This window comes from Podarcis melisellensis, assembly GCF_964234715.1.
Source record: "Podarcis melisellensis genome assembly, chromosome: 13".
NCBI classification, from domain to species: Eukaryota; Metazoa; Chordata; class Lepidosauria; order Squamata; family Lacertidae; genus Podarcis; species Podarcis melisellensis.
Window position 1 is genome coordinate 18,546,619 of NC_138545.1, and position 8,675 is coordinate 18,555,293.

Sequence of the window (8,675 nt, forward strand, 5' to 3'; positions counted from 1 at the left end):
TTGGAGAACAGCCTTTACCAAAGCTGCCGTGGGCTTTGAAGCTTGAATGCAGAATGTATGGGAGAAATATGCTAAGAGGAAGGCACGCTTGGCAAACCCTCACCGTGATCAACTCCTGCCCAGAAACCTATGTGCCCACTGTGTAAGGACATGTGGATCCAAAATTGGCCTCCACAGTCACTTACAGACTCATTGTTAAGACCATGTTCATGGGAGACAATCTTACTCAGCTACGAGTGATTGCCAAAGAGGAAGAAGTGTGTATGCAAATGCACATGGGTGGGTGTGCCAAACTGGGTCTTTGACCTGGGTAAAATAAAGCCTAGTTTCACCCCTGCAAGTGGGAATACTGTAGTTGCTTTTACACTAAGTATCCTGCTTGTGGGCTTCCCAGAGGTGTATAGTTGCGACTCTATGAGAACAGAATGGACTAGGTGCACTTTTGACCTGACTCCCACAAGGGTCTTCTTAGTGCCCATCCACACTGCTGAATGTTATGGATTGTGTGCCCCTTGTGCATCCTTTAATTCCCCCTCAGGAGCAGGGCTCCCCCACCTTTTAATTATTCCACTGTTTGTATGTTTAATTGTTACTTATTGAATGTATTAACACAAAATACATAAAAACAAGAACAGAACAGAACAATAACCTCCCCTCCCATAAACACATTTAGAAAAATATAGGTTGTTAATCCACCAAAGGCATGGTTGAAGAGGAACATTTTCCCCTGGTGCTTAAAGGTGTATAATGAAGGTGCTAGGCAAGCCTCCCAGGGGACAGTATTCCACAAACAGGGAGCCACTGCAGAAAAGGCCTGTTCTTGTTTTACCACCCTCTGGACCTCTTGCGGAGGAAGCACGTGAAAAAAGGCCTTAGATGATGATTGCATGGTTTTTTGTGCATAAATGTAAAGCTACCATTTTGCCTTTGCTGCATACCGATAGAATACAGCATTATCATCAGATTTCCAGACTCAATTCAAGGTTCTAGTTTTGATCTATAAAGCCTTGTTTACTTATGAAATTTATAGCGTACGCTTCTTCCCGAAATAGCACAGGGAGGCCACCTCTTCCCATACGAACACGCCTGGACCCTGGGGTCTACATCAGAAGCCCTTTTCTGGGCAGCCATGGAAGGTGAAGAGGTGCAGCCACATTCCCCTAAGCTGCAGCAACATTGTTCATTGGGAGCTGCTACGAGTTGCAGAGAAGAAAACCTGAGTTGTTACATTTCTTAGCTAGCAAATTTTGCTTTTCCATGGCTAACAGCAGATGGGGTCCATGGAGGAGGAGAAGGGATAGACCCCTTTTCTGCCATGCTATGGTCCTGCTGAAGGGGCAAGTTTGAGAGGCACCTGCACCATATGCATTTTAAAAGCACATAGTAGGAGTTTGCTTCAGGAATGCATCACATTGGTCCTCCAGGTGTTGCTGGAGCCGTTTTAGGAAAACCTCTCCCCCAAATAGTGATGTTAAGCTTTTTGAGCTGTTTCCGGTGCTTTTCCCATCGCGTTGCCATACATCCGGGTTTCACCTGACATTTTGCTGATTCAGCAAAAAATTCCCAACGCCGTTTTTACACCCCAAAACCAGGACATGTCAGGAAATATGGCAAGCCTTCGCTTCACTCTCATCAGCTAGCATGGCCAATAGTCAGGGATGATGGGAGTTGGCTCTGTGGTCTAAACCACTGAGCCTCTTGGGTTTGCTGATTGGAAGGTCAGTGGTTCAGATCCCCATGACAGGTGAGCTCCCGTTGCTCTGTCCCAGCTCCTGCCAACCTAGCAGTTCGAAAGCACACCAGTGCAAGTAGAAAAATAGGTACGGCTGCAGCGGGAAGGTAAATGGCGTTTCCGTGCGCTCTGGCACTCATTATGGTCCTCCGTGCGCCAGTAGTGGTTTAGTCATGCTGACCACATGACCTGGAAAACTGTCTGTGGACAAACACGGGCCCTCAGCCTGAAAGCAAGATGAGCGCCGCAACCCCATAATCGCCTGGACTTAACCGTCCAGGGGTCCTTTGCCTTTTTACCTTTACCTAGTCCACCAACATCTGAAGGCGCACAAGTTCCTTGCCGCTGCCTACTTCCTTGTGAGTGATTCCTGTGAAGCCCTTTGTATGTTTGAACTAGAAATGTTTTCAAAGCAAGTAGTGTTGGGGGGTGGGGCACTGGAACAAAAATAAAGCAGGAACTAGGTTGTGGATTGTAGCAAATGTTACTCAGTGCTATGCTCACTTCACTACTCAATAGTCATGAATGCAATTCAAGAGGGGTTGATGCCCTGGGATGCAATAGCAGCCATTGCCAAGAGTCCCTGTGCTTAGCTAGCGGAAAGAGCATCCACTTGTGGCCTTGAAAGTGATTGCATTGGGCGGAATGTGAGAGGATGCTGCAGGCTACGCTGGAGACCCCATGAGGCCTAATCAATCCCTGGCCTTCTATCTGACAGCCCTGCTATAATAAAGTAAGCTTGAATGTTAATGAATTACTAGGGAGGGGGGTGATCCCCAGCACAGCATGAGCTGAGATTAGCTGCTGAAGAATACTAATGAGGTGATATATGCAAATTGCTTGCTTAGGGAGATAATCTTGAATGTGAATGAGGTGTGGAGATAGATATTAACTCAACCAGTCATATTTGAAGCAGGGGAGATAATCTCAAATATTAACGGTGCTTAATACAGAACTGGCAGCAGCATGCTTTAGCTGGGGTTGATGTTTCAACATACTGGCCTTTTTTTCCTTCTTCAGATGGTTGACAGGGAACTTTCAAGTTCTGTAAAATGTTTGAAATAAATGTTAAATAACATGTACCGGTACTTCTCAACACGTCTCTGTCGTTGATCCACACAAGGATTAAATCTGGTTGCTGCAGTATTGCTTTCCCAGGCTAGTGGTCAATTCATTTTCAAATCTTTCATTTGCTCAGCATCCTTCCCCCCACCCCTTCTTCTGCATGTTTTATAAGCGGGCGGAGCGGGGACGACGACACCCACAATGAAAGGCAAAGCTGTGTGTGTGTGTGTGTTTGGTGGGGTGTTTTGTTTTTAGTATGTATGTCTCAATTTGAACACAATATCTTTCCTAGAGATGGTGTAGAGCAGCTGCAGTCCTAACCCTAGTTACTCAGGAGTAAACCCCATTGAATTCAACAGGACTCACTTCTGAGCAGGATCGTGCTATAAAGTATTAGGTTCGGATGTGAAAAAAATCAGCTTCAAATCGCTGCTCAGCTGTGAATATCTCATAATGGTTCTTATCCTGAACCTACTGCAGCAATATTGTTATGCGGCTAAAACACTGTCCTTTGGTGCGGGTAAAACAGGTCGGATATACATACACTGGGGACATAGTTGACTTTTTGGTGCTGTGGAGGAGCACAATAACCTTCTAGGCAAGCCATATGCCAGAGGCAAAAGTGTGCAGAGCAAGGAATTGAAACGTTTCCTTTGTACAATAGGCTAGTTTCTACTCCTTCAGCTCTCTCTCCTCCATCCAGACAAGCAAGAGACCTTATCGGGAGCTCAAGGACACATTCCAGCCAGGTACAAATACTCAAGGAGGGTGTGAAGCATGTGGAGATGTGTCTGGGGAGAATTCTGAGGGCCAGGTAGAGAAGCCTGGAGGGCCACATCCTCTGTCCCAGGCCTGAAGTTTTCCACTCCTGGTTTGGAACAAGATTTATATCTACCTAATAAACAGAATTAGGAAAAGGGTCTTGCAGCTGAGGATGGCGAAAGCAGCCCAAAAATTTACACAAAGGAAATAAAAAATTAAAAGGCTGATACCTAGGAGCTAAAATAGACATCACTCTTATGATTGATAAAATAAGGCTATACTTAGAATAATACTAACAACCAATATATTGTAGATAGATATTACATATATAAAAATACTTGAGCCTTACCAACAGGCTCGCTCATGGGGCATGCAGTGGGAACTGTTAGGATACTTGCAGAACAGATAGAAAGCTGCATTTGGCACACATATACTTCTGCTAAGATAATACACTTGATTTCAGACTTATAATTGGGCCTTATAATTGGGGCATATTTTGCCTGTAGGCCTCAATTCTATACACACTCGCCTGGGAGTAAATCCCATTGAGCTCAATGGGGTTTACTGCTGGGTCGATGTACATAGGATTGCACTATTAAGGCAAAAAATGTTTGATTTGACTGATGTTTTATTATGCTTTTTTAATGGTTTTAGCAGACTGGTTTTATAGAAATGCCACCTGCATGGCAGATAACAAAAACAAATGCATAGTTAAATAAATGTTAACATGCAGGGTTGAGGATTTTTAATAATTTTATCTCTGTTTCTGTACACATGATAAATAGGAGCAGAGGAATGTATTAGACATCAAACAGTTGTATGTACTTGTTTATCTCAGTGTTGATTAGTGAGTACACTTGGTCCTGTCTGAGTGAACACATGACCAAACCAAGACATTGGGAGGTGGGATTCAACTGCCCTTACTTCCCACCCCATACAATTCTCCCCAAACTGGTAATGCTGGTAATGCTGTTGTGATGTATTTATGTATGCATATAGGTTTTACTATGACAAAGCACACTCCTTCCTCCTCACTTTGGCACTCCCAAACCCAGCTTTATAACTCCAGTATCACTACAGTTTACAGAACTGAGTGCAAAGACATTTAACACAAGATTTACTTTTCCAAAAAAAGTTTTAAAAGCAATTCATTGAGTTTCTTGCCTGAAATCTACCACCTGGGGCAACTCCCTGATGGTGAAGCCAGATGCATATTAGAATGTAACTGAAGCTAAAGGGTGTTTAAACTGTATAGAAGTGTGGTATTTAGTGCAAAATTATGATAGATCTCTACAGAAGCATCTGCCCCCAGAAAACGTGATCCCCATTTAATTAGCCATTCCAGAGCCATCTGTATTTCAGCAACATTGTCTATCAATGGAGGAGGGAAAAATCCACCAGGAGCAGCTGGAAACATTAGTTTATTGAAAAACAAAATTACAGCAATTCTAGAGAAACTTTATAACAAATGGATCTGTCCCTTAAACAACATCGACTCTTGGGCCTGAGGGAAATAAGCCCAGATACTGTGGAGTTTTGCTTATAACTCCTACCAGATGAAACCTGTTTCGGTTAAATTTTGTACTCTTTTGTAAATGGTCATGTGTGTTTTGTTGTTTTTGTTTGGTGCTTTAAATAGCATTTAATTTTACCTGATTAAGGCTGCAGTCTTATACACACTTCCCTAGGAGTAAATCCCACTGAACATAATGGAATTTACTTCTGAGTAATGATGCACTGGATTGCATGGTAAATCTGGCACCCAGAAAGTTGTGTGCAATGTGATTTTTTTTAACGTTGAGAGGAAGTGGGGCGGTTGAGGAGACATCTACTCTTTAAGGGACAGTGAAGGTGAAAGACAGTGGAATGGGAATGTACATATGATCGGTAGTTTTTTTATTCTTCCTCCCAACATGTTAATTTAAATGCAAAGCAGGCTTAGAAATCGTAATTAAGAGAGTGGTCACATCCACATCATCCATTCAAAGCACTCTTATACCACTTTAACAGACATGGCTTCCTCCAAGGAATCCTGGGAATTGTAGTTTGTTAAGGATACAGGGAATTGTAGCTAACTACTCTCTGCACCATTAACAAACCACAGTTCCCAGGATTCTTTGGGAGAAGCCATGATTGTTCAAGTGGTATAAGGATGCTTTAAATGTACGGTGTGTCTGTGACCTGGGAAGAAGGGAGGGGTTGTTGAACCTTTTCGCCTGTTCTTCTGTTCTAAACTATTTCTACCACTGCTTCCCCATTTCTACGGAAAATGATGCAGGCACTGCACATCATTCTTAAAAACATCTGGGGCATTCTGAATGGACCAGGGGCAGGAAGGGAAGGACCAGTGGGAAGCTCCTTTTCTCTCCCTTTGTCCTCCACTCCCAATTTCAGCTTTCTGTGGCTGCTTTTTGTTTAAAATATCCAGAAGCAAAGCCAGGGAATTACCCATGTATACAGTTGGCCCCACCCCATCCCACCCCCGCAATGTGCTGTGGTCTCAATCCAGAGTTTTCCAAGAAGCAGGGTTGCAGTGGCAATGTGGTTGGCTTCAACCTACAGAGCAACAACTTTGCAATGATCTCTGTTGATCAAGCAGTGAAGTGAAATAGGTACCACCCACATTCTCCAGTACGTCTCTCCTCCCCATGCACCTAACAAAACAGAATACTAGAATTTTCCTCTGAAATGGCTGCTTCACTTTTGATTAGTATTCACAAATAATGGTTGGTATCAAACAAAACAGATCCGCTAGCACAGGGGCTTTTTGCTGTGCAATGGAACTTTCCCACTCTTTCTTCCCCACCACCACCCCATACTTCCACTAAATCTGTCACCCAAAGCCTCCAGGACAGAATTTGGGGTCATGGAGGTGACACATGAGGAGATGAGAGACTGGAGAAGTTCCACTGAGCACATAAAAGTTTCTTGTGCTAGCAGAACTGTTTCATTGGATACCCAGTATCTGTGAAAATTAATCAAAAGTTACGCAGCTCTTTCAGAGGAAAATGCTCATATTTTACAACTCCTGAAACAAACCAAGCTGCAACAGAGACGAGACTGAATGTAAATCTGCTGTTAGTGTATGAAGGAGACCTTTCAATCCTGGACAGCCCCCTAGGCCAAGCAGTTCATGCTTCTCTCCCCCGAATACCCCATACTGTTTTGGACACTCTTTCTAAGGGTATAACTGCATATATTATGTCAATTGAATACTATGTTAATGCAGTGATTGCTAATCATGACCAATCACATAATGATTTTAATAAAATTAAACACCAGGTGCTTTGAGTACTGGTGCCAATGAAATCTCTCCCTGTTCCCCCCACCATCCAACATGATAATTCCCACATGTGTGGAGTTGCTAATCACATCATGTAGCTTGTTAGGACCTCCTAACCCTCAATGGCTTTGCAGAGTCTCTCAACTGGTCTTCAGGTACATAGGTGGGGTGGGGTGGGATGAGATCTCTCTCCCTCTCATTCAGAAGGGCCACTGTGGGCTGCTTCATATATTATTATTTTCCTACTCTAAGATAACCCCTGTACCTTATTGCTAGAAGCACGCCACACATTATTTGCAGCCATGGGACACACCAGTACACTGTGGTTCACTCATTACTGTAACCCTCTACTTTCATGTATGAACTTTTCCACAAAGAAAATTTGTTAGGTGGGGAGTGACCCTGTACCACATTTTAATGTTTGGGAGAAGCATGCTGCAGGAAGATCCAGGGCACTAATACTCATGTATAGAATTGCACACAACTTTGTTGGGTTTGCCAACATACCTCCCAGCCCACCCATGATTGAGTCTATCTCATCCCACTGGTGAACTGGGATGAGCACCTGATGCTTTCAGGTCTGGGCTTGCTGGTATGACCGTGTGTATGGCTTATTTTAATATTTTGTCACATGGTTCATGAGCGAAAGAGACATCAGTGGTTCCCAAACAGTCTCCGTTCAATACATATACATATATATTTATAATACATGGTTCTTCTTTTTCTCCTATTAACAAAACAAAAAGCCTAACCAAAATCACAGCTGTTGATGAGTATGCATGCCAGCAGGCAATGGAAGTTCTCCATAACTTTTTTTCCTTTTTCACACAATAAGGGCCCCTCAGCCTGCCATTGGAAGTAGTTGGAAGAGTATGGTTGGATCCAACTCTAAAAAGGAGGAAAATTAACCCCAGAAGAAGGGCTATAACAAACCAACTTTTTAAAGTGCAAGATTCTAATCCAACACAAAAAGGAGGGGTCATTATAGAAGGAAGGAGTACCCATCCCTAGGATGAAGCAACTACCATCCTAATTTTACGATCAGGGAGTCATTTCTAGGAACAGAAAGAATCCTACCTAACAGTGATTTGATGAAAGAGCTGGTCAATTATACAAACAGGAATACATCAACTTTTTTCTAGGAAAAGTATGGACTCTCTAACACACCTGCTGAAGGAAGAAGTCTCCACACGGACTCTAGAGGGAGGGAGATTACAGCTCAGCTTCAAAAGGAAGGAAATTTCCAGTGAAATTTTAGAATAAGAGATTGCCCTGAAAGGAACAATCTTAGAAAGGAAATCGATTTTGGAAAAGGTCATCCCCAAAGATACCCTACATTCTCTAGATTTCACACTACAAGAAGAGCAGTGAAAGCAGCAGCCGAAGGTGCCCAAGATGGTGGAGAGGCCTCTTTACAAGCTCGTTTTGAGGAAGTCGTAATCAAGGCTAGCTAGAACCAGCCAGCAGTAAAATAAATGAAGCAATCTTTGTTGATTAGCCATTCATTCCTCAAAACCAGGAACACACAGACACACACTCCCTGCTCACTCTGTTTTCTGCAACTCTCTCCTGTGTTCCCATAACAGAAAGGACTGTCTGAACCGCTTCCCATACATTCCCCATAATAAGTCACACCTATCTAACACCAGGGATGCCAACTTGAATAACATGTTGGGGGGGGAGGGGCCAGGTCACATGACACAGTGCACACACACACACACACACACTATTTGAAATGGCAATGCCCATCAACTGGGGGGGGGCAGCCCCCTCAAATATTTTATGGGGAGCGAAGACCCCTCAACCCCTAGGAGTTGGCTGCTTTGCCTCACA